Consider the following 27,873-nt stretch of genomic DNA (forward strand, 5'->3'; position numbering starts at 1 on the left):
CCAACCATGGACCTGCATTACTCAGTTTCATTTCATAACAGAACCACAGTTGACTGGAGGAGGAAGGAGCTCTGGGAGCCTGTAACACATTTCCATACCACTGTCCTCCTGGTTTGATTAAAATCAGAGCTCTGGAATGCTTTAGATTTGGGTGGAGGGCTGGGGTGGGGGTGAGGGTGGGAGGCACATCTAATGGATACTCATACAGATTCAGAAAATGGAGCAAGTTCTATAAAAGAAGAATAGAGTGGTTTTTGGTTACTGTTGTTGTTTTCTTAAGATGGGAGGTTTGGGACCAGGAGAAGTGTCTAATAAACTCTTCTTTTCGTTGTGGAGTAATACCTAAATTGCAAAAACCAAAGCAATGGCACATGGTGCTGCCACCAACTGTGTACCTTCTGCCCTGGGTATTTAGGAAGATTGGGAAACACAGCCTTTCTCGTTTTGAATGTGTAAATAAATATATGAGAACATCATTACTGTGCCGCACTTAACTTCTGTCTGACAAGATGCTCTTCCTTTGGGGGCTGTCAAGAGCATCCCACAGAGTTTAAAAACTTATTCTCTTTAAAGGCAATCAGTCCTTTTCTCTTTCAAACCCTCCCCCATTCCACTTGTTCTTCAGATCTAACTGTCCCTTTTCCAGCAAGTCCAAGATTAATTTAAAATCCATTAAAATTGCAAATTAACAAAGGATACAATTCATAAGCGTGGCTTTATAGTCTTGCTGGCTATAGCCAAGTCCATATATAATCGAGCAACTGAAAATAGCCATGCTTGAGGGTAGAGAGACATGTTTTAAATATCTCCTTTGGGAGATGACAAAAAGAAAACCTCTTGTTTGTTTCTCCTTAGATCATCCTGTGGTAACCCTCTGTACATCACGACTGGGAACACAGTACCTAGGGATGCTAATAGGACTCGAAGCAGAAGAAAAAGAAGGACATTGTGTCTCTTGAGTTTTCTTTAACTGTGCTTTTTCCTTTTCTTCTCATTTGTCTGACTCGGAGGCAGAGAATACTGATTATAAAAGATGCATTGGTGCACCCAACTTCAGTCCGTTTTATCCATCTGGGTAGAAAAAGTTTGACAGGCGTGCGTGGGTGTGGGTGTGTGTTGTGAGGATGTATAAGCAGGGATGCAGGCTTGAGAGAGTGAGAGCGAGAAAATGGACTGTGAAAATTTAAGTCCACCCCAAATCCTTATTAACAAGTCTGTTATTTATCTTAACTCATTTTGTAATCAGGGCACACAGGCACCATTTTCTTCCAGCCTTCTCCGATTAGAAAGGCAGAACCAATAGATCTGAGAGCTATTGTCCAAACTGTTTCTCTAGACCTTGCCTTGGAATGTCTATCAGTAAAATCAGTTTCATAGGTGTAATATCCAAAGCAAAGTACAGGAGCTCAAAATGCAGTTTGGCAACAGGGGCAGCTATAGCAAGCAAGCAAGTTCCATGGTCAGTGCATTGCCTTTGGCCCAGATACCTTCATTAACTTTACCCTACTGGTTTTCCTCCTAAATCCCCACTATTGGTTATATTTGGGGTTTTCTTGACTTATCTTTCATCTTTTAATTCTTTATTTTTTCTAACTCCTCATTTCTTCCTTCTTCCATACCTATTATCATATATATCAGCTACTGAAATTTCTCTTCCCTTTTTTCCTTTTACATATATTGGAACTTATTTTCCACTATAAATGTGCACTTCTTCAATCCTTATGATTGAGAAGTAATTTCTTTTCTTTTCTATTCTTTTTTTTTTTTTTTTGCACTTTTTTTTGAGACAGGGTTTCTCTTTGTAGCCCTGGCTGTCCTGGAACTCACTTTGTAGACCAGGTTGGCCTTGACCTCACAGAGATCTGCTTGCCTCTGCCTCCCAAGGGCCGGGATTAAAGGCATGCACCACCACCACCTGGCTTAAGAAATTTAATTCCTTGCTTGAAGTAGCTAGTACCACCAGAGCATTTTTGTATTAATTTACTTCTCATAGAGGGAAGGTACACAGAGCTAGCCCCTGAGGATGTTCATGGGGAAGGAAGTAGCATGGTCAACCAATGACCCAAAGTAATGATCTCCATAACCAGTATCCACAGATGATTTTCATAAGGCTACTGGCACCCACATGATTTAGTTCTCACATATAATCATGATAGTAGATCTGCTCTCTGAAGAAAGAACTGAGACTAGGAGAAGGCTACCCCAAACTAAGCTCATCGTCACACCATTGGCGAATATAAAAATAGGACAGGAACTGAGGTCCTCTATGAGCTGTCAATTTTATTGATGTTTTTAACATATGAATCTAGACACAGAGTGGGCCTTAAGTAAAAGGCTTGAACCAAAGACAATTTCCAACTAAGCAGACTGCATGTATGCACAGCTGCCACAGTAATCATTTTCAGATCACTGTTGAATAACATCAAGTGCTAGCCACTTTTTAGTTAACTAACTCTACCCTGGAGTTCTCTTTTTTAGTTACTTAAAATAAACAGTATTGAAATAGTTAATAAACTGTAGTCTAGTCTTCAAGGGAATGAGCTCAAATGGTAAATTTCTCAGTTTCCAGGTTGTTTTCAGCTGAAATTTAGCTGATATTGGCTAGTCTCTTCTAGACAAGAATTAAGTGATTTGCTTAAGAAAGAAAAATATTGAGAAATGTTTCCATGCTTTACAGAGCTCAAATCTGTTGGATGTTCACTGTCTTGTCTCAATAGTAACTAAACAGTGTGATGTGACAGATGTTGGAGAAACTTGGGTACTAATTATACATCTCTTTTTTTATTTATTTATTTATTTTTTTTTTACTTTCTCAACTAATGAAACTGCTGGTCTTAAAGAATTGCTTGTTTTTTCTTATTTTCCATGGAGGTATGAGGATAAGGAAGAATGCATATAGATTCATTTGTGTACCCCAGAGCTCAAGTGTTGGAAATTTAATCGAGTGTGTTGGGAGGAGGGACCAGGTGAAAGGTGAAAGGTCAAAGATCTGAAAACCTCTCCTGATCTGAGAAACTCCAGACAGGGAAGTTAACTTGACTAATAACACAAGCAGGCTGTTAGAATCCAGGGAGCTTCTTATGAGACAATGAATGTGCCCATGCTGCTGGTATTCACCACTTTGGGATTACAGGAGAACTGAGTTACAGTTGCAATCTTCCATCCCAAAAGTCACTTCTTCTGCCCTATAAAAGCCCAATCCCCCTGTGCCACACATGCCAGCAGAGAGACTGGAATCCTTCAGCTCTTCTGATTAAAAACAGTTCCGCTCATGTGGACGTTGGTCTCTACTTTCTTATATTTCTATGTTACTTCGATCGATCCCAATCGAACAAAGGCAATCCAGTCTCTGCCCTGTAAAGAGCTTCGTGCCATTATCCCAAGAGTGGCTTGGCAATTGTGAAACGGAGCCTGATATGAAAGCAAGTTCATCCCCTATTGCCCATTTGCTTCCTCATTATTGAGCCTTCCATCGTAGAATGACACAATAAAAAAATAAAAATAAATAAATAAATAAAAAGGGTCTCGCCTGCTGCGAACACAAAGGTCCTAGAGCTCACAGACAAGAGCTATGGAAGTTAGAGTTAAACACTTAGGGTCATCTCCTCAAAGGAAGAGATGGATAACATGTTCTGTGCCCTGAGGGTTGGGAATGGAGGTGGCTAATAGCCTAAGTGACCCCTGTGCTATCTATAGGGCCAGGCTATATCTGCTCCCACTCCAACCCCAGGTTCTCACAAGCAAGACCAGAGATGGCTAATATTCTAGGTGACTTCTGTGCCATCTGTATGGCCAGGGGTACTCCCAGGCTCCCACAGATAAGACTGGATGTGGTCAATAATCTATGTGACCTCTGCACTATCTGTATGACTGAGACCACACCAGGTCCTCCCCTAGACCCCTAAGATAACACAGGTAGCCTATCTATAGAGCCCATCTGCATGGAAGAAGTGGCATGTACTTTGAGAGGAGTTTCAGTGTAATTATGCCTCGTTGTGCACACAGGATTGTGTTATACCAGGAAACATTTCCCAATTTGTACTGTACTTAAATATGCCCAAAATAAACCACCTGGTGTCAGACTCTTAGCTTGAGCCAACACCTGCTACCTAGTTGTGTTGAACTGAACTTCCTTCTTGCCTCATGTGGATTGTTATTCCAATGGCCCTCTTGTTTGCAGAGATTCCCCACGCACCCCTCCCCACACACACACATGTGCACACTCACTGGAAATTTCACTTCCAGCCTCCAGAGCTGTGGGTAATGAAATATTCGTATGTTTCTCGGTCTGTAGTATTCTGTCTGTTACAGCAATACAACCCAGACAAAGGTAACTGACACCAAGCTGAGGAGGTTATAAACAAATTTAAACTACCATTTTCCTTTGAATAACCATTTTGGGGGGAAATTCTGTTTTTATCAAATATTGTTTCTCCAGTAAATGAGTTTCACAAATCCAGTCTGTGCTGAACCTATCCAGCTAAAATTGCTTCAGTTTGGTCTTTGCCTTGCCTCATCCTTCCTATGAAAGGCTTGAGCTGTGCTTCCTTTCACATTCCACCATGACATACTGGAGTTTAAATCTTCCCAGTCTACCCTTCCATGGCAGCATTAACACTCTTCCTGCGTCTTTTATCTTTCCCAGATTTCTTTTGCTTTAAAAGCATCCTTTTCCATTATTTTCCTAAATGTGATGATCAGACCACAAATAATCGGCATGTCTGAACCATGACTTTCTACGTGAGGATTTTGTGCTGTACTTTCCTTCATTCCCTTCCTCGTGGCTACCAGAACTCCATCTGCCTCCTGTGAACTCATCGCTGTCCTCAGAGAGGAGTCCGTAGTTTCTGAATTGCAATTAATATCTCTGAGCCTCTATATTGAAGGTATAGTTTGCATTATTTTCTCTCCAAATGCATAGGAGCATTATTTTATCTCTAAGGATCACCTTCAATTCTGTCCACTAATTCAGTTTCATGATGTTTATCCTTATAGGCTCGGCACTTCTTTATCCAGAAGAGCATAGGATCAATGGAAAACTTGAGAATTCTTTTCCACAGAGTTTGTAAAGATGACAGTAAGACAAGCCTACGAACTGAACTGACGCTGAATTATTGAATACTTTATTAAAATGCAACAATTCGTGGAAGAGAATTAAATATTGCATTGTTCTTTCAATTAACACATAACATAGTTCTGGATTAATATGATTTAGAAAATGAGTGAATTAAATCAACTCTGGAGAAGATACAGCAACTTGTAGGGATTCTTAGCCGTTCACAGTGAGACCCCATAGGAAACTTGCCCTTCTTAACAACGATGAAGAATAAACGATCTCCTCAGTGTAAATCTAAGATCCATTTTGAATCTGCTCTTTCTCCAAAGCTACCAGGTTAAACTGTCCAGGTGCTATTGTTCCTTAACATTTACAACCAATTGGAAGCACAAAGTCTTTTACTTACTATCCATGAGCATGGTAGAGAAAAGACAAGAACATGTGGTTGATGTATTGTGCAGCCCAATAAACTTATCTGGGGGTCAGAGACCAGAACAGCCACTATATTAAACATAGAGGTCAGGCAATAGTAACACACGCCATTAATCCTAGCATTCAGGAGGCAGAGATCCACCTGGATCTCTGTGAGTTCAAGGCCACACTGGGAACAGAGCCAAACGTGGTGACATTCACCTTTAATCCCAGCACTTGAAATCTCATGTCTTTGCTTGGGAGGGACACAGGCCCTTAATCCCAGGAAGTAATATGGCAGGACACAGAAAGGTATATAAGGCGTGAGTATACAGGAAGTAGCCCTCTCTTTGGCTGAGGATTCCTAGCAATAAGAAGGTGGCAGGCTTCTGCTTCCCTGATCTCTCAATTTCTACTCCAATATCTGACTCCAGGTTTTTATTAATAAGACCATTTAGCAATTTGTCTTATAAGAACATTTCAAAAGTTTTGTTTGGTATGTTAGGAAAATATTCACAGAAAGAAACATAGATCTACAGAATATGACCTATAAATGATTTTTTTTTTAGAGCTTACATTACCTATTCCATCCAAATAGGTTCTTGTCAGCTTCTATCAGTTATTAGCATAATATTTCTTATTTAGTTTTCTCCCTGGGACATCCCTCAGGGTCAGTGTGTTATAAATGATATCTTGATTTGATCAGTGGAAGAAGAGTAGACATAAATATAGATAAATGCAAAGACATAGATAGTTCTTAAAGCTCAGGGATTTAGAAGGATTCCAACCAGTTTAACTTTGCCTTGTTATAAAGTACATAACTGTGTCTCCCTACCAAATCAACTTGACACCTAGGAGGCAGGTTCCCAGCTACACCTGTAAGTGAATTACTGGATTAAGTAAGGTTAGTCTCTGAGACTATCAGTTAGGTGTTGTCTTGATTAAGATAAATTAATGTGGGAAGATACATTTTAATTGTGGATGGAGCCATTTCCTGATGGGGATCCTGGACTATAAAAAACAGAGATGGCAAGCCGAGCACTGCCATGCATGAATTAATTATTTGCTCTCTGCTCCTGGTTAGGGATGGAATGGGACCAGTTCTCTGAATCCCCCGCTGCTCTCACTTCTCTGCCAGAATGGACTGGAACTCAAATTCTGAGCCAAATCAAACCCTTTTGTCCCTAGGTTGCTTTTGTTAAAGAAACTACGACATAAGGTCAATAGTTAAGACACTTACTGGTGGCATGGATGTATATAGCCAATGGCTGTCTACTGTAGACATTTCTTGTTTCATCCTTGAGGCAGATGTTTGTTGAACCCTGCGGCACATCCTCTCACTTCCCCATGGGTCTTAGCAGCAGCTGTTGTGGAAGATGTCGTGAAAGGTGCAAACCTCTTCATCCACTCAAGCCCCAAGTCTCCTAAAGCAAGCACTCCACAAGTTAAAGCGCGTCAGCAGCATATGGCATGGAGTCCCAGAGTCTTGGTCCTTTGGAAAGGTGTTCCCAAGGTCATTCTGCAATCATCCCTCAGAGGATCCACAATAGAATTGAGTTTCATAACTCAATACCATCTCACTTCATACCCCTTCCCTCCTTTCTCACCTCATCTTCCTCATTTTTAGCCAAAGCACTATTTCTCATCACCACTAAAATAAAATTTAAAAAAAAACCATAACCCACAGGCTTTGTGTCAGCTTTGTCTTAAAGGGACCCAAGCTAGTACACTACCTGCTCTTCACATTCACCAACACGCTTATTGAACAGTCCATTTTACTTCCATTTAAAAAGTGGCAATAGCATTTAATAATGACAACCATGTCTGCGATTACCAAACAAAAGGAAAAAACAACTTTTGCTCATTAATAACGGCCTGGTGAAGAAGTGAAATCAGAAGAGAGCGACAAAAATGATATCAAACTGTCACCAAGGTTGTGGGAATACAGACCTGGTGTGGTAAAATGGACAGATCTGAAGAAGAGGGACTTCGCATATGATGAGAAGTTACATAACATTAAGCTAGTCTTCACTTATAAGTAACTATATTAAAAATGAGAAGTTTGTGAGTAAATTTAACAAATGGTTCCCATGGCTTAAAGGCAGAGCAATGTTGTGGTAGGTATAACGCCATTCTGCCTCCATGACTTTATTCTGGACTAATTAAGAAGAAAGCAGAGGAATTAAGGAAACAGTTACTAAGGTATTGCCTTTATGGCTTAGACTGGCTTACAGGCCAGGGACTGTCCTGTGGACTCATTCTGTCCTAACTGGTGATGAACCCACCCCGGCACCCTGAGTGCAGCACCTACCTCAGGATGCTGGTGTCGTGTTGTGTGTGTGTGTGTGTGTGTGTGTGTGTGTGTGTGTGTGTGTGTGTATGTTCTCCATGTAGCTGGAACTGAATAGAAACAGAGTGGCCAAGAGCCGTCTAGTCTCTCCTTCCCAATTCAGCCACCAAATGCCATTCCTTTCTGTCTAGGAGTAAGGACATGGACGTCCCACCGGTCAAACTCTCTCTGTGCCGAATGAGCCTCAGAGCTGGGGAAAGCAGGCTGTGTACCCCCGCCATGTTGGACGGCAATTGCTGAGTTCTGGTGCTGTCTGCATTAGCACAGCCTCCCCCAACCCCTGTCGTTTCCTACTTCTCTTGCCTGTGAGGACGTCACGCACTTTCAGTCAATGCGGAGTTTACTGTGACATGAAAGTATAGGACACTGTTATGTACCTAATGGCACCTAAGAAAATTTTACTCTGGGTTCTCTTATTTGGATTAGACACTTTCTCACAAACAGGGAGTCCCAGAAGTGTGAGTCTCAAGGGCATTTTGCAACCTCTGAAAAAGAATCTTGAGATAAAACCCTTGGTTCCCTGTCCTTTCAAGAAGAAGAGGGCAGGCATTCCATGCTGTTCTGCAGATCTCCAGTGAGTGAGTTTCAGTCACCCTTGGTGGTAGCCAATGGGAGAACATCCCCAATACAAGAAACTCACCCTCTATTTCTGGTTAGTAGTTAATATTATCTATTTTCAATCACTATTAAAAGATAAGTTGGTTCCCCTACTCCTCTCCCACTTATCTTTTTCTGTTTGAATAACTGTGTGTTGTGATAAATACGATAACTTTGATCGTGGTAATAAGTAAACTACATAATGCCTACATATCATATATATATTTATTTATCATTACGCTGTATACATTGATATATATTGGTTTTTCAAGGCAGGGTTTCTCTGTGTAGCTTTGCGTCTTTCCCAGATCTCACTCGGTAGCCCAGGCTAGCCTTGAACTCACAGAGATCCACCTGGCTCTGCCTCCCGAGTGCTGGAATTAAATATATTTGTTTTTATTTGTCAGTGGAGCTATACTTCACTTTAAAAGTTAATTTAGGAATTGTTTTAGAATCTACATTACTACTGGGAAACCACTACCAATGTGATTAGAAAGCTAAGCATTATAGTAAACACTTATAGTCCTAGTACTCAAGAAACAGAGGCAGGAAGATAGTAAGTCCCAGGCTAGCCTGGACTCTATAGGGACACTGTCTCAAAATCAAACCAGAACAAAATAAGGCATGGTATTGTCTGTCTGTAGTTTTCAGTTACTCTGGAAGCTGAGACAGACAGATTCCTGGGATAGCCAGCAAGATAAGCTTACTTTGTGACCTCTAGGCCAGTGACAGACTGTCTCACAAGAACAAGGTAGATAGTTCCAGAAAAATGAAATCAGAGATGTTCTCTGGACTCCATGTACACACACACACACACACACACACACATATACACAAATTAGAAGTCAGTCTCTTTTATGATGGGAAAAGATGCTTGGACAGTTCCCAGGCAGTTAAAGCTGTGCATCTCTCTCAGAATACTCAGTGCTGACAGATCCTATTGTCCAAGGAGTTTTCATCAATCAAGAACAAAATCCCTAATGTTCAATCTATTTACCTAATGAAACTATTAAATATGTAAAAGACCTTTAGGCACTAAAAATTAACATTACTGTAATCATCCATGCCATATTTACATAATAAGTCAACATTTCCCTAAACATTTGGAAATTGACTACAGACGTATCTAAATTATCTTAAATTCAATTTCAGTTTATAAATTATTACTTTATAATTTTCTAATGCTCTGGTTTCTAAATGTCTTAAGTGGCTCACCAGTTAAATATACTTGCTGCAGCCAGGCTATGCTAGCTCACGCCTTTAATCCCAGCACTTAGGAGGGAGAGGCAGGTGGATCTCTGTGAGTTCGAGGCCAGCCTGATCTACAGAGTGAGTTGATATGTCATTATGAATTCATAACTCTCCCACATTCAATTTATATCAATGAGCAATAATTGTTTTATTTTACTGCCTAAGTTCTCCCAATCTGAATAGTGGATCTTTTGCTAGGTAGAACATTTATCAGGTTTATCCTCCTGGCATTCCTAAAACTACTTTTTTTTTTGTCAAAAATGGTATGCTTCTTCCACATCTTAACTTTTTCTCATTTCAAGATAGTGAAACTCTTGCTCTCTGAGGAGTCATGTTTCTTCTTCAGTTGAAAATGGTAACGAAGAAGAGGAGGGGGAGGGGGAGGAAGAGGAGGAGAGGAGAAGGGGAAGAGGAGGAGGGGGAGAGAAAGAGGGGGAGGAGAGGAAGAGGGGGAGGAGGGAAAGGAGGAAGAGGAAGAGGAGAGGGAGGAGAAAGAGGAGGGAGAGGAGGGAGGGGAAGAGGAGAAAGAGGAGGAAAAGAAGGAGGGGGAATAGGGAGAGAAGGAGGAAAAGGAAGAGGAGGGGAGGAGGACAAAGAGGAGGAGCGGGGAAAGGGAGAGAAGGAGGAGAATGTCACAAGGAACCTCATTATTCTGGACCAGTAATACACACCAATAAAGAAGAAAATGATACATCTATTCTGTTACAGTCCTTTTCCTTTTTGTCTTAAAAACTTTTATACATACATTTTTCTTGTTGATAGGGTAGGAGGAGGAAGTCTGGCCTTCAGGAATGCAATGCTGGTCTTGTTGTAGGAGAGAATGCTAATAACTCCTAAATCCTCAATGTTTGAGAATGGTATGGGATGACTTTTTTTTTTTTTAGGGTCAAGTTTCAAGCTGACATTTTAATCTAGTGCTAACATTTGACATAATGCTCTTTTATCTTATTTTTAAATGATGTTTTGCAATCCACAAACAACACCTACCACATGAAATGCAGTCTAGCAAGTGAGCCTAACTGCTCCGAGTTTTCTAATGAGGAAATGAAAAGCTTCTCAACTTAGTCCAAGTGACCATGCCAACAAAATTGTAAAACTCACGTCAGGTCAATAAACATTGTTGAACAATCTTTATGAGAACCTCTTGTTTCTCATAAAATTGTGAACTCCTGTTATTTTCTCTGCATGAATATCAGTTGCTCAGCGTCCAGTTATGCAGACATTCTGTCCCCTATGTCCTTGCCTACTTAGAACCAGTTTGCTATTGCTGTTTGCTTGCTTTGGATTTTTGTTTTTTTGTTTGTTTGTTTTATTTCACTTCCATGTATCTTTAATTAGTTTTCAACTACATTCAAAGTACTGGGCTTAACCATGGCATTGTCATACATGTTTTGCCCCTGTTGTTCTCCTTCTTGCCCCCTTTCCCTGGTCCTCTGTGACCTCTGTGACCTCCCATTGGTCCCCTGACACACACATTAGGCCCCCTTCTGCTTCCATGTTGCACATATCCTGTTATCCCTTTTCCCTAACCCACTTTAAAATGGTCTGTTTTAATGCCTTTATCATGTATGTGTGTAAATCTAGGACCTGCATTCTAGAGAAAGTATGCAGAGTTCATCTCTCTGTATCTGTCTTATTTTGCTTAGCGTAATCATGTCCACTTCATCCATTTTCCTGCAAATGCCATCATTACCTTTTCTTTACAGCTGAAGAAAATCTCACTGTGTGTATGTGCCACACTTCTTTATCCATTCTTCTGTTGGTGGGCATATAAGTTGATCCCACGTCTTAGCTATTGTGAATAATGCAGCAATGATGTGGATGCACTAGTGTCCCTGTGGCAGGGTTTAAAGACCCTTGGGTGTATGCCTGGAAGTGGTGTAGCTTCATCATGGAAGCTCTATTGTTAGTTTTTTGAGGAACATCCATAATGACAGCTGTACCATTTTACAGTTCCACTAACAGCAAACAAGGGTGTTTTGAGAAAATGTCTCACTAAGTGTCCTGGTTGGCCTTGAACTCCTGGTAATCAGTCCTCCAAGTGCTTAGATTACTGGCATTGCTGGCATGCAACATAAATGCTTTTAAGTAGAGGGAAATTCTCTGGAATTTTCCTAACTCTAACAATGATTGTTGATATTAGGAAATATCCGCCATCACAGACCTTCCTTTACTATAGGCAAATATTTGCATTTCCCATGATTTTTATCATCATTTCTGCTGACCACCACCTCAATACTCATTCTATACTTCACAGGGAGATCGCATTATAGAAACAAAAGTTGTAATAAAACACATGTTCACTGGCACGCATGTCAACATGTGGTTGTGTGTGTGTGGCTAAGTGATGTTATTTTACCTACTTTCCATGGCAAACATTGCTGTGTGATCACCCAATTCTCACCTCTGTTCTTGCAGCTTCATGTTACAGTTAGTAGGGGGGAAATTAAATGCCATATCAAATGGCCTACAAAACCAGTGGTCCATGTGACATACCTCTAGGCCATGAAATAGAAGTTGCTTAATCTACTTAGAATTGAATTCTGATGTTAGAAAGTTCTTCTAGAGCAGTGGTTCTCAACCTTCATAAGGCTGTGACCCTCTAATACAGTTCCTCATGTTGTGGTGACCTCTGACCATAAAATTACTTTTATTACATCATAACTGTAATTTTTCTATTGTTATGAATTATAATATAAATACTTTTAGAGATAGAGGGTTGTCAAAGGTGTTACGATCCACAGGTTGAGAACCACTGTCTTAGAATGTTCTTCTAGAGGAATTCAAATCAAGACAATAACAGGAAGGTAGACTCTTATAGAGCCATATGAAGAAAGTCTTTCCCGTGGTGAATCGGTACAAATGCAGGAGGAGGAGAATGCAGGGTGTATCATCACTTAGAGGATTGGAGAGGCAAGGGCACAATGGTACCGACAATGGTATCTGATTGTTTTGCCACCAACATGAAAACAGAATAAAATCATGAAGTCAGCTCAGGAAATTTTCAACTCAAAACTCTTTGTCATTGGTCTGTTATACCTGTGTTCAAAGACCCCCTCACCTTCCACAGCCAGAGGACAGACAGATAGCCTAAGTTAGTCAGGCTACAGATCATGTTGTGAATATAACAGGTGATAAGGCTGAATATATAATATTGGGAATTCCCTATGATAAAGACATGGTCCTGGTAGGGAAAGGAGTACACCTAAAATCTAGAATAAGAGTGACTAGGTGTGTTCACATAAAATCTTGAACTAATAATCTCCTGAAACTCCTTACCTAGCAGAACCAGCTCTGTCCTCCATGGTAGATCATAACCCTGGACCATGAAAAAGTCACTCCATCCTCCATGGTAGAAGATCATGGCCTGGACTATGAAAAAGTCACATCTGAAACAGTTTGCTTACAAGATAACATCTGACCACTTCAACATCTGCACTCCACCCTGGCTCACGGCTTCCCTACAGGTGGATTTAAAATTTTACCATGTATCCGTATCACCTGAAGGATTTATCACATCACAGACAGACAGGTCCACACTCTGAGATCCTCTTCTAACAAGCCCCAGATGGTTGCACTGGTCCAAGGACCACACTTTCAGAACTCCAATGTAGGAAAGTGGTCAGGACAACTCTCAACCCAGCTCTGACTAAGGCAAATGTCACAGAACTTAAGTAGCCATGACCAAGAATGGATCTGAGGTATAGATTGGTGGGGAAATAGGCAGTTGTTAAGTGGCTTGTTGATTTGTTAATCTGCAAACTTCAAATATTCTCTCATGCCTCAGGACCCACATAGCTAGGCCAGTCTCACCTTGCTGCTATGGCAGTTCTAGAAGCAGGGAGGTTATGGGGGGCTGTGTTATGTGAAGCAGAAATGCCTAAAAATGGCCATGGTAGAAGACTGTTGATGATGGACTCAGAGGCTTATGTTAAAACAGATTTGGAATATATTACCAGAAAACCCACCAATTATGCCCCTCAGGAAATATCCAAATAAACTCCTTTTATTAAGGAGAGAGCCAGGTTGGTGTGTACAGGTTATCTGCCCTTTGTCAGTCAAAGACTACAACAGAAATAGTCCTAAAAGAGCCGGGATCCTTAGTTTCAGTCGAAAAGTAGATGGAATTCAAAAATAAGAAATGGCTAGCCATAGCATTTGAAGCCGTTGGGCGTGGGTAACAGCTGGAGTACCAAGCAGCCTTCACTCTTGGAGGTACATAGCCACTGCCGACCTGGAAGCTCCAAGAAGCAAACTAGGTAGGGAAGACCTATGGGTGCCATACCACACCACACACATAACCAGAAAAGACCAAAAGTAAGTAGAAGGTTGATATCAGACGGCATGGCGAAAAGTCATGATTCTTCATCTGGGCTCCCTATCTGAGTCAGTGCTCAAAAGTGACGTCGGGGTGGGTCTGCAGGAAGCATCGTTAGTTTTCCAAATAAAATGAAGCTACAGCTGCTCTCTGACTGTATCGGCCAAAAGCGATGCTGCTGCCTGCCTTTGGATGGTCATCAGTTGTAGTTGCCAACTTAAGTGCTTTCCAAGAAGTACCTGGAGCAGGTGTGCCTCGGATAACCACAGATGAAAAAAAGCCTGAAAATTGCAGAAGCTTCAGCTGGACAAAAAAAAAAAAATACACAGTAAATAAGGACTCAAAAAACTTTAAGGGAAGGTTTGAGAGGTGCAAGAGAGTAGGTAACCTAGACCAGCAGAGGTGCTAGCTATGGGTACAGAGCAATTAGGGTGCATAACAGTGGGAAAGGTGACCAGTTTCACTCACAAAAGCAACACTAGCTATAAGAACGAGGTCCATCCTTTGTTCTACTAACTCACTCACATTAAATGGTTGGGTTTTTTTTTTGTGTTGCGGGGGTAGTTAGTATTTTGTTTATCTAGCACTGCAACCAGAGCCACAAATTTGAAGACTACATAACAGAGGAGAGTAAACTCATCACAGGTCAAAAATGCATCTAAGTGGTGCCAAGAAGGAACTGTGGCAGATTGCCACCAATACTACAGCCATAGCCTCTCAGCCCCAACCATCTGTTTGTGCTAGCCTGGCTTCCAACTGCAGAACCTTCTCCTCTTTGCCTGATGGTGTTCTCTGTCTACCAACCCTTCTCTGCTTCAGTCTAGAGCAGATGAAGGAAGGGGCCCTTGAAAACAAATGCCTACAAGGTCAGTCCTCAACCAAAGACAAGTGGGTAGGATATATATATATATATGTCCCTCTTCCTTGGATGAGAGAATCCCAGTGATTAAGTTCCATTCGTTTTCATACCATAAGTAGCATGATAAAATACATTTGCCCCTTTTCATGCTTCCCTGCTTCCCTTCCTCCTCTCACTTTCCCACTCTCCTCCCAATGTCTCCATAATCCTCTCCCAGGTACACTAGATAAACATGTGAAAGTTGTATTTTCTGCAAAGAAATAGATGTTAAGATGCACAAGTAAGAGAAGGAGGAATTAAAAGCCTTCTCAGGACTCTGGCATAGTCCACCATCAACGATGGGCATCTGATGGAGATTAGAGCATGTTGTGTGCTAGACAGGCACCAAGAATGGGTGTAGGGTGACAACCTCTGAGTCCTTCTCTCTCACACGAGATTTAAGAATTATCATATATAAATCAGTTAGGGGTCAAAAGCCCTGTTGAAAGTAAGAGAGATGAGGCAATGTCACTGTTGGGTCTGCTGGGAGCTGACAATGATGTCAAGACTCAAGATGGGATCAGCTGTCTACGTGGAAGCTCATGGTAGCCTGCCCATGCCAGGAGACTTGACCACACATTCCTTCATCTGTAACTTCTGTAGCCTATTCTAGAAGGCTGACTTGCAATTGGGGGTCAGGGAACATTGCCCAGACTTTCAGGAGAACTCCAAACCCCATTGAGATCAACCTTCACTTCTCCCATGACTGTGGGAAGTCCCACAGACAAGCTCCACTGTTGAATCCAGATGTCACTGTTTAAGTGAAAGAGAAGAAAAGTCATCCTTGTAGAAAGGAAACTGTAACTTGATGGTTGTATAAAATAGCATCTCTTTAAGTTCAAGGAGAAAGAGACCATTTTACCTGATAAGTGTACCTTCTGGCACTGTTGAGTCCACACCATCCAGGAAAGGGGCTTGGTGTGAATATCACTGTGCAGAAATTGAATATTTTCAAGAATAACTGAATTTACCCTTCTCTCACTTGTTAATGGGAAATCACTTTCGGTGGTGTGGCTCGACCTCACCCACATGAGGAAGTACATGTTTACACTTGCACTTTGCAGAGATATGAAGAAAGGGAAAGGCAAGTGGATTGGTTTGGCTGCACACAGGAAAGCTCTTGGGATGCTGTCAGTCCCACAGACCCAGGACTATGACAGAAGCAGGCAGACCATGGCTACAGGACTCCAGACTTCAAGAACAAAATAATGACCTTCCTTATCCCTTCTTTTCTCCATGAAAACGTTTGCCCTGTTTCTGACTGCTCTTATATATGTGCTGTGTCTTTAGACAATTCAGCTACTCAGAACCAAATGCTATTAAATGAAGGAATCTCACAGAAAGGAAACCCTTTCAGAAGTGTTTAGTATATTAAAATTATTGTTAAATTGTGGAATGGGTCTCAACATAGAAATGGAAAGAAAGGAATACAACCTCAAGGTTACTAATTCACAGGATATGAGTTCCAAATCTATGTCAATATTAAACAAAACACTTCAAAGCATGGTTCTGCAGGGTATTCAGCAAAGTACTGTCTAGAGAAAGGTAATACCACATTCAAAATTTCCTTACGGGCTGTGGTGGTTTAAAAGAAAATGGCACCAAAAGGCAGTGGCACTATTAAGAGGCATGGCTATGTAAGAGTAGGTGTGGCCTTGTTGGAGGAAGTGTGTCACTGTGGAGGTGGGCTTCAAGTCTCATACATGCTTAAGATACTGTCTGGTGAGACAGATCACTTCCTGTTGCCTGTGCAGGACGTAGGACTCTCAGCTACTTCTCCAGCACCATGTCTGCCTGCATGCGGTCATGTCTCACCATGATGATAAGAGATTGAACCTCTGAATTGTAAGTGAGCCAGCACTATTAAATGGTTTCCTTTATAAGGATTGTGATCATATTGTGTCTTCACAGCAATAGAAAACCTAACTAAGACAGAGGTTGGTACCAAGAACTAGGGTATTGCTGTGATTAGGCCTGACTATGTTTTTGTTTGAAGAAATATGAACCTTGGGATTGTGGGTTAGAAAAGCAATGGGATGCTTTAAGTGCTGCTTAGTGGGTCATCCTAGTAGGAGCATGGAAGACAGTGGTGCTAAGAGTTCTTTCAACGGTGGAGGGCTCACTCAAGAGGTTTCAGAGGAGAACTTTAGTATGTTGCCTAAAGATCATTCTTGTGAAATTTTGGTAAAGAAAATGGCTACCTTTTGTGCTTGTATGAAGAGTCTGCCTGGGGGTTAAAGTGAAGAATTTTGGATTAATTCCCTTGGCAGAGGAAATCTCAAAACAGCCTAATATAGACTCTGTTATGTGGTTACTAGTGTTAACTCTAACAAAGATTTATAATGAGGAGGGAAAAGCTGAGCAGAGTAAATTACAAAATGTAAATTTTGAGGAGAAAAAGAGCACCAGGAAGTGGAATGGAGCTAAGTCTTGTGTTCAAGGAGATAAACAGATTAAGAAATGGAATAAAGGCAGTGGTGACCTTAGGGCAAGATCCCACCCAGCTAAGTTTCCAACTTGTGAAAGGGAATTAAAGAAAAGCTTAGAGCCAGATGTGGTGGTGCATCCCTTTAATCCCAGCACTTGGAAAGCAGAGGCTGACAGATCTCTGACTCTGAGGCCAGCCTGGTCTACAGAGCAAATTCCAGAGCAGCCAAGATTAGGCAGAGGAGGAAACCTAGGAAAGCTGGTGAAGACATAACTGGATGTGGGGGGCCATGATCCAGTCCCAGAAAGCAGCAGAACTTGGCAGCTTCAGCCATGTGGTTCTGGCTTTAGTATCAAGTATAGAAAAAAGAACTAATAAAATTTGCCTCTGCATGCAATGAAAGCCTATGAAGCCAGGCATGTGTCAGGGGTGTCCCTGGATGGAGGCTAGAGAAGCCATTTCATGAAGCTGTGAAGTTGAAGCCTGGATTGCCTCGGAGACCCCCAAGATATTAGAGATGCCATAGTCACGGGATACCTGTTTAGGAAAACTGCTAACAGGTAAAGTGGAACCAGCCCAAGAGAAAGAAGTGTGTTACAGTCAACACTGACAGGATTTGAAGATTGAAGAGCATTTTGACATCACATATGGAGATGCAGAGTCTGGAGTTTGCCCAGCTGGTTTTTGGTCTTGCTTTGGTCCAGGATTACCTCACTATGCTCCCTTCCCTATGTTTTAGAATGGTATTGTATATCCTGTGCCATTATATGTTAGAAGTATGTGTTTTATTTTTCAGTTTTGATTTTATAGGGGATTACAGTTAAGAGATTGCATGAATATCAGAAGAGACTTTGAACCTTGTACTTTTAAACATGGTTGAGACTGTGATAGACTATGGGGACTTTTGAAGTTGGACTGAATGCATTTTTGCATTATGATATAGCTATAAGCCTTTGGGGGGCAGGGAGTGGAATGCAGTGGTTTGAAAGAAAATGCCCCCCAAAGGAAGTGGCAGTATTAGGAGGCGTGGCTTTGCTGTAGTAGGCATGGCTTTGTTGGAGGAAGTGTGTCACTGTGGAGGTGAGCTTGAGGTCTCATACATGCTCAAGATACCACCCAGTGATGTAGACCACTTCCTGTTGCCTATGCAAGATTCAGGATTCTCAGCTGCTTCTCCAGTACCATGTCTGCCTGCATGCTACCATGTCCCACCCTGATGATAATGGACTGAACCTCTGAATTGTAAGTGAACCAACACAATAAAATGTTTTTCCTTTATAAGAGTTGCTACGATCATGGTGTCTCTTCACAGCAACAGAAATCCTAAGACACGGACTCAATTTGATCATTTGCTTGGGAAAAGGCAAGAATAAGACTTTCCATAGGCTGAGAGCAAAGGATCTGAAGCCTCACCAAACCTATTCACAGGAAGGAAGCAAACTAAAGGAATTAAAGCCAGCTTTGCCACCTGGTGGGTATAGGTTTTAATCCTGGCTCTGCCACCTGCTACCTGTGCAGTCTTGGGCAAGTTATGTAACATTCTAACAATTAGCTAAGTATTGCACAAAGCAGCTGAGGCCATAAAGTAAGAGGAGCACCAAAGAAGCCCAATAAGCAGGGTAGTGGTCATGCATACCACGTGCACTATAATCCCTGCACTCGGGAGGCAAAAGCAGGCAGATCTCTGTGGGTTCAAGGCCAGCCTGGTCTACAAAGCTAGTTCCAGAACAGCCAAGACTACACAGAGAAACCCTGTCTCAAAGAAAAAAAAAAAAAAGAAAAGAAGCCCAATAATAAGTCATGCTTTCACCTCATTCAAGTCACTGCCCACAGCAAGAGGTACAATCTTGGGTAAAGAGGATCACCAGAGAGAGAGAGAGAGAGAGAGAGAGAGAGAGAGAGAGAGAGAGAGAAACACATATGCACAGAAGGAAGAATGAAACCAAATATTTCCCAGGAGGCCTCTTTGCATTCCACCACACATATTCTAATGAATCAAGGTGAATGTTTACATGGTAAATCTGGTCAGAGCAGTCCCATGTTCATATCACTATGATACCCACCAAGCCCACTCTGATCCTTCAGGATCCTCTGGAGCTCACCTGAGATCACTTCCAGACACTCCACCCACCCAACTGATAAGTCCAGACCCTTAACCAGAGATTATACTTTAAAACAGTCCACTTCATGTTCACTAAAGAATTTATTTTGGAGATAAGTGAATTTTCTTCTGTTTTTCATCCTCATTATTAAATTTTCTTGTTTCTCTCCTCTTGCTCAATTAGAGCAAAAACTAAAAATGATCAATTTTCAATAGACCTTGAGTTTCTACAGAGATGAAGGCTTTAAAACAGCAAGGAAAGCTTATTTTTAAAATGTAAAACCAATGTTTATACTATAATCACCAGATTTGAGGAAGGGCCATATAGTCTTCTCTTCTCCACCTTCCTTCAAGTCCCCCAAATAGAAGTTACCCAAAGGGCAGGGAGGAAGCCTGGCAGAGAGAGAAGAGAACTGCCTGTGTGTGTTAGCTTCCCACCACTGGAACCAAGTTGGTGAGATTAAGAACCGACAAGGAAGAAAGGTGGACTTGGGCTCCTGGTTCCAGATATTTTGGTCCAAAGTACTTGAACCCATCCCTTTGAGCCTGTGTTGGGTCAAGTACAAGACCAGAGGCGTTATAGGACAGAGCTGCTCACATCACGGCAGCCAGGGAGCAAAGGTGAGAGGTGGGGCCAAAGTCTAGACATAACCTCCCAGGGCGTGACCACAGACACCGTCTCCTCTAAGTCCATTCTGCCTCTTGAGATTTCCAACATCTCACATGAGCACCGCTGCCTAGGAACCAAGCCTTCAACATTTTGTGGGACGTTTATGATCCAAACCACATGGGTGTCAACACAGAATCCCTGACAAGTAAAAAGCTCCACGCACAGTTTAGACTAAGCACTTGGTGATGTAGACATCGTTATTTAAAACACGACAGCTCTGAAGTTGAGGTTCAACCTCAGGAGGTAGGAGTGGAGGAGAACTCTAAATCTGAATAGATTTAAACCATCGATGGCAAATTGACCCAAGCCTTCCTGGATTTAACTGCATGTTAGTAAGGTAATAGTTGTCATTAGCCAATAACAGTGGCTATATATAAAACTATATCAAACATATTTGCCCTCATATTTGAGAAGATGTACCACCAACTCCAGTAAGAAAATCTCTGTCAACATTTTGCATGCAAGTATCCTGCAAACCATCTTTCTGGAAAGACCATAACCTTGACCGGGCAGTGCCAGATTCCCATCACTACAGAACTTGAGTCTTTCTTGCAAAATAGAGGTGACAATAGTATCCACATGATAGAATTAAGGCAAAAATGTAATAATCTAATAGTTAATACATGGTACCCAGCATCTAATATGTGACAATAACTATAGAGTGTCATTAGCAAGCAAACATTTATTACCTCTATATGGCATTTTCTTCTGTATGGGCAAAATTTAGTGTAAACGCCCCCCCCCCCTTTTGTGTAAATTCATTTCATTTTTCCTAGGAAGAGAGATACCTAAATGATAGATTTGGAAAAATAGACAGGAATGCTATTACCATGGCTCCTTCTGGAAACTATGGTCAGTGCTCTTCCAAAGAGAATATGCATTACTCATCCAAATCCACTAGGTCCTCCATAGTTTGAGATTGCCCTGGTTTAATCATGATGAATATTCAAGTGCTTCTGTTCGGCCTACACTATAGCGGGTTCATTTAGCCCATGCCCATAATTTACCTCTTCTAAGCAACAAGGGTAATATTTTTGCCCATGCCTATTACTTATTATATGCCAATTTATTTTTAAAGATCAGATAACTAAAAAGATTGCCACTTGGTTCTTAAACAATTTGGTAATAGCCATACATGTTGCTAAAGACATTTTGGTTTCTTTATATTCTTTGGTATTCCACTTAAAGAAGTGATTAAATGAATGTAGAAACATGAATGCATAAATCTTTCCCAATATTTTTTTCATGATTGATAAAATTTGATTGTCTATTGCTAGAAAGATGGCTCAGGGGTTTAGAGCAGTTGTTGTTCTTGCAAAGGACCTGGTTTGGTTCCAGAATTCATATCATGCCTCAAAATCATCTGTAACTCCATTGCCAGGGGATCTGATGCCTTCTTATGAACTCCACAGGCATGTACATGGTGAACAGACTTGTATGATAGCAAAACACTAAAACACATAGATAAATACATAAATAAATAAATAAATATCCTTTAAAAAACATTAAGAAGAAAAAATGTTTTGAAAATTTGATTTTCCAACAAAAGGTAACTACTTCCATATATGGAGCAATCGACATTAAAAACAACATTATAGAGTTAGAGAGATGGCACAGCCATTAAAGTCCAGGCTCACAACTAAACATGATGCTGTAGTCTTTGAACTCTAACTAGGTGAAATAATATAAACCAGATTTACACTCTCAGTTGACTCATCTAAAAACATGGGAAGCACATGAAAACAAATGTTTAGCCTTGGACAAAAAGAAGCCAGCGTTGTGTTCTCTGAGAGTTGTGAAAGAGGTCGCATCCCACATTTGAAGCACTTACTGTGTGGACACTGATTGCAGTCATGGAGCAGGAAGAAGGACCTCAGAGAGAAACTGATTGTATTGCTTTGTTGAGAAGACAGAAGTTGGAGCTCAAGAGAGCTGTGATCTGAGAGGCAAGGAATGAAAACAGGGGCCTCAGAGAGAGAGCTCCTTGATCTGCAGGCAGACATTACTGAGTCTTTAACTGAGTGCCCATCCACAAATGTGTAAGGAAGTTATAAAACAGTAAGAAAACACTAATGCCAAAGAAACGCTTTCTGAGCCCACAGTTTAACTTCCCATCAGTCAGGATGGGAAGCTCTAACGATGCATGGTCACACATCAGGAGGAAGTCTCACAAATACATCATGAAGACAACATGAATAAACTAGTCCTAAACTAATGTGTTCTTTATGCCTACAAATATTAAAACTTAATGAATGTAATTGATTAAATGTGCTACCTGGACAAAATCCAAGACTTAAAAAACATAACTGAAAAATAATTGACCAGCTGGGCCGTAGTGGTGCACGCCTTTAATCCCAGCACTCAGGAGGCAGAGGCAGGTGGATCTCTATGAGTTCGAGGCCAGCCTGGACTACCAAGTGAGTTCCAGGAAAGGCGCAAAGCTACACAGAGAAACCCTGTCTCGAAAAACCAAAATATTAATAATAATAATAATAATAATAATAATAATAATAATTTACCAACAATGTAAATTCATAATATCTGACATCAAAATTATGAGGTAAACCAGGCATAGTGACACAATGTCTTTAATCCGAGAGCTCAGGAGGCAGAGACAGGAGGATCTTCGTGAGGTTGAAGCCAGCCTGATCTACATAGTGAGCTCCAGGACAGTAGGACTACATAGAGAGACCCTGTCTCAAAGAAAAAGAAAAAAAGAAAGAAAAGAAAAAAATTATGAACTAAATGTGTAAATAAGAAAATATGAATGCCACTGTGTTGAAAGTCAAACAATGGAAATATAAAATAATATCCTTAAGAATTAAGATGGGGCTTGAGAGATGAAGGGGTGTAAAAGAACACTTTTGCTCTTGCAGAGGACCTGGATTTAGATGGCTCACAATCATTTTTAACTCAAGTTCCAAGGGATCTGATTTCCTCTTCCTGCCTCCATAGGCACTATGCGCACGTGCACGTGCACGCACGCGCACACATACACACACACACACACACACACACACAGGCAAAAACACCCATAAAATAAAATAGATAAATCTTTTTAATGTTGAATTGAACATCAATATTAAAATATTTTTGTTTGTTTATATTTGAGACAGGGTCTCACTTTGTAAGCCAGGCTAGCCTCTTGGGTACTGGGAAGATAATCGCTCCAGTGTGCCTGGAAACACTTTTAAAGAAATGCTATCTCTTTGGTGGTTGTTTATGTAAATGGATTATGAGCTTTGCCTATCACATTCTCTTCCTGAGAAGGCATAATGAAAGGATGAATAAAAATCACAGAAAAGTGGAACCAGAGACAATGTATCACAGACTACTTTCTTTCATGTAAACACATATATTTGTGGATAGTTTAACACAATTTATAACATGTTTTTTGTAACTTGCCACCAAGTCTTTCTATTTGAAACTTACAAAAGCCAAAATGTCAGTAGTTCTTTATGGATGATCAAATAGCCAAAGCTTTCTAATGTTTTGTGGAGGTCTCTGAAAACACACGGGTTTGCAGAGTAACTATCTCCATGAGGCAAGAGAAAAATCTGGTTCAAGACTCAGTATCCAGTTTTGGTTCAAACTGCAAGAGCCTGACACTGGGCAATTTATTTTAGGCATATTTAAGTACAGAACAATTTGGGGGGGGGGGGGTCCCCGCTGGTATACAATCCAGTGTGCACAATAAAGCATAATCACATGGAAACTCTTCTCAAAGTACATGTCACTTCTTCCATGAAGATGGGTCTATAAATAGACTACATGTGTTATCATAAGGGCTATGGGGAGCGTCTGGTGTGGTCTCAGTCATACAAATAGTGCAGAGGTCACCTAGGCTTTTAAGCGTCTCCAATCCTGTTTGTGGGAGCCTGGGGTAGCCCCAGGCCACACAGACTGTGCAGAGGTCAGCTAGGCTACTAACCACATCCATGACAGCCTTGTGGGTGGAAAACAGGCCATATACCTCTTCCTTTGAAGAGATTGCTGTGTGTGTTTAACATTCCTTATTTCCCTAATGCTTCTCTGTGAGTATAAGGCTCTCTGCTCCCAACCATGTTTCTTGTGTTGTTTATTGATGGACATTTTCTACAATGGTAACAAGAGTTAACAACTGTTGTTGAGTTTTCACCCCCAAGAAAGGAATATTTTATGTAAGTAGTCTCGGTTTAGTCTTCCCAGCCACTTCCTAAGAGCCCATCCCACATGTACTCATGAATGGGTTAGTCTACTAATGAAGCTGGTCTTTCATGATCCAGTCACTTCTCTGTGGCATAACAGCTGAAGTCCACGCCTTAACATAAGCCTTTTGAGGAGGAAACTCATGTCTAATCTATAGTATTGAACAATGTGCTACTCTGATTCAATGAATAAATAACCATTACAATCACATTCTTTATGTTAAAGAGACCAAATATTTAATAACCGTGAAGACTTAGTAGATAAAAACTCTTTCCTTTCACAAGGTAAGAGGGACAGAACAAGCCCAGCATGGTGGTTCATGCCTGTAATCCTAGCAACTAGGAAGGCAGAGGTGAGAAGATCACTTGGAGTTCAAGGCCAACTGGGTCTACACAGCAAGTGCCAGGCCAGCCTGGCCTACATAGTGAGGTTCTGTCTCAAACAAACAAAACCGACAAGAACATGGCAGTCATACATCCACACAAGTAATACAATGAGGAATCTCAGTTGTCCCTTGGAGAGATCTAGAGCCACAGCCTCTGGCATGCCTATGGGAAATGGTCCTGATTACATCAGCTGGATTAGGACTTGCCTGGTGTGGGTGACACTATTCCCTGGGATGGGATCCTGGACTGCATAAAGAGGCACTTTTTTGTGAGCATAGGCATTCCGGTCTTTTTCCTAACTGCAGATGCAATGTGACCACCTGCTTCAAGCTCTTTCAGCTTTGACTTCACTGCCACGATGGACGATACCATAAACTGTGAGCCAAAATAAATCCAACCTTCCTCAAGTCATTGTTGTCACAATATTTTATCATGACAGCTAATGATACCCAAGTCACTGAAAGACTGAATTTCCCCTTACTGTAGCAAAGTAGAAATAGATTGACAATTATGTTAATTCATATTAAGTATCAATCTTCCTCAAGCACATAAGCTCCATTCACTAAACCCAAGAGAATGCAGAAAATATATTCATAGTTACATATGGTTTTATATATATATATATATGTGTGTGTGTGTGTGTGTGTGTGTGTGTGTATGTGTATATATGTATGACTTATACATATATATGTATATGTCTTAGTTAGGATTTCTATTGCTGTGAAGAGACACCATGGCCACAGCAACTCTTATAAAGGAAGACATTTAATTGTGCTGGCCCACTTACAGTTCAGAGGTTCAGTCCATTATCATCATGGTAGGATATGGCGGCAGGCAGATAGACATGGAGCTGCTAAAGAAGTAGCTGAGAGTCCTACATCTTGCAGGCAACAGGAAGTGGTCTGAGTGTTACACTTAGCAAAGCTTGAGCAAAAGAGACCTCAAAGCCTACCCCCCCACAGAGACAAACTTCCTCCAACAAGGCAACACCTACTACAACAAAGCCACAACTCCTATAGTGCCTCTGCTTTGGGGGGCCATTTTCTTTTAAAACATTACATTCCAGTCCCTGGATCCCAAAGGCTCATAGCCATTTTATAATGCAAAAATGCATTCAGTCTAACATCAAAAGTCTCCAAAGTTTATCACAGTCTCAACAATGTTTAAAAGTACAAGGTTCAAAGTCTCTTCTGATATTCATACAATCTCTTAACTGTAATCCCCTATAAAATCAAAATTAAAAAATATATCACATACTTCTAACATATAATGGCACAGGATATACATTACCATTCCAAAACACAGGGAAGTATAGTGAGGAAATCCTGGACCAAAGCAAGACTAAAAACCATCTGCGCAAACTCCAAACCCGGCAACTAACTACATGTCTAATCTCAAAATGCTCTTCAGATACCAACTCCTTTCAGCTTTATGGATTGTAACACCCTTCTTTCTCTTGGGTTCCACTCCCTGTTAGCAGCTTTCCTTGGCAGGTATCCCACAACTCTGGCATTTCCAACATCCTGGGGTCTCCAAGGCAATCCAGGCTTCAACTTCACAGCTTCATGCAATGGTCTCTCTAGGCCATTCATTCAGGGACACCCCTGACACATGCCTGGCCTCAGCAGCTTTCCTTATCACAGGAGAAATTTCCATAGCCCCTTTTTTTCCTCTCCTTAACCCCAAAACGATGTGGTGACTGAAGCTGCCAGAGTCTGCTGCTTTCTGAGACTGGACCATGGCCTCCCTCATTCAGTTATGTCTTCACCAGCTTTCCTATGTTTCCTCCACTGCCTAAGCTTGGCTGTTCTGGAATTTGCTCTGTAGACCAGGCTGGCCTCTGAGTCAGAGATCTGTCAGCCTCTGCCTTCCCAGTGCTGGGATTAAAGGGATGCACCACCACATCTGGCTCTAAGCTTTTCTTTAATTCCCTTTCACAAGTTGGAAACTTAGCTGGGTGGGATCTTGCCCTAAGGTCACCACTGCCTTTATTCCATTTCTTAATCTGTTTATCTCCTTGAATACAGGACTTAGCTCCATTCCACTTCCTGGTGCTCTTTTTCTCCTCAAAACTTACATTTTGTAATTTACTCTGCTCAGCTTGCTCCTCTTCATTATAAATCTTTATTAGAGTTAACACTAGCAACCACACAACAGTCTATACTAGATTGTTTTGAGATTTCCTCTGCCAAGGGGAATAATCTGAAACCTTCACTTTAGCCTCAGGCAGACTTTTTGGACAAGGGCAAAAGGCAGCCACATTCTTCACCAAAATATCACATACTAAATCAACATACTAAAATTCTTCTCCTCTGAAAACACTTGAGTGAGCCCTCCACAGTTAAAATCACTCTTAGCACCACTGTCTTCCATGCTCCTATTATTTTCACCCATTAAGCAGTGCTTAAAGCATTCTGCTGCTTTTCTAATCCAAAGTACCAAAGTTCATATTACTCCAAACAAAAACATGGTCAGGCCTCACAGTAAGTAAGACCCCAGTCCCTGCTACCAACTTCTGTGTTAGTTTTCATTGCTGTGAAGAGCCAACATGACCATGGCAACTCTTATACAGGAAAATATTAAATGTGCTGCCTCATTTACAGTTCAGAGGTTCAGTCCATTATCATCATGGTGGGAGAGGGCAGTGTGAAGGCAGACATGGTGCTGGAGAAGTAGCTACAGTCCTACATCTTGCAGGTAACAGAAAGTGGTCTATCTCACTGGGTGGTATCTTGAGCATAAATGAGTGTTGCTAGAGAGCTTCTCTCCAGCTCCCACCAAGCCCCGCTGTCCCACAACCCACGTATAAAATAATCACTCAGACGCTTATATTACTTATAAACTGTATGGCCGTGGCAGGCTTCTTGCTAACTGTTCTTATAGCTTAAATTAACCCATTTCTATAAATTTATACCTTGCCACGTGGCTTGTGGCTTACCAGCGTCTTCACATGCTTCTTGTCATGGTGGTGGCTGGCAGTGTCTCCTCCCACCTTCTTGTTCTCTCAATTCTCCTGCTGGTCCCGCCTATACTTCCTGCCTGGCCATTGGCCAATCAGTGTTTTATTTATTGACCAATCAGAGCAATAGATTTGACATACAGACCATCCCACAGCATATGAGACCTGAAGCCCACCTTCACAGTGACACACTTCCTCCAACAAAGCCACACCTCCTAATAATGCCTTTGGAGGCCATTTTCTTTCAAACCACCATATAT

The sequence above is a fragment of the Peromyscus maniculatus genome, chromosome 10, assembly GCF_049852395.1.
Source record: "Peromyscus maniculatus bairdii isolate BWxNUB_F1_BW_parent chromosome 10, HU_Pman_BW_mat_3.1, whole genome shotgun sequence".
In the NCBI taxonomy this organism is placed as follows: domain Eukaryota; kingdom Metazoa; phylum Chordata; class Mammalia; order Rodentia; family Cricetidae; genus Peromyscus; species Peromyscus maniculatus.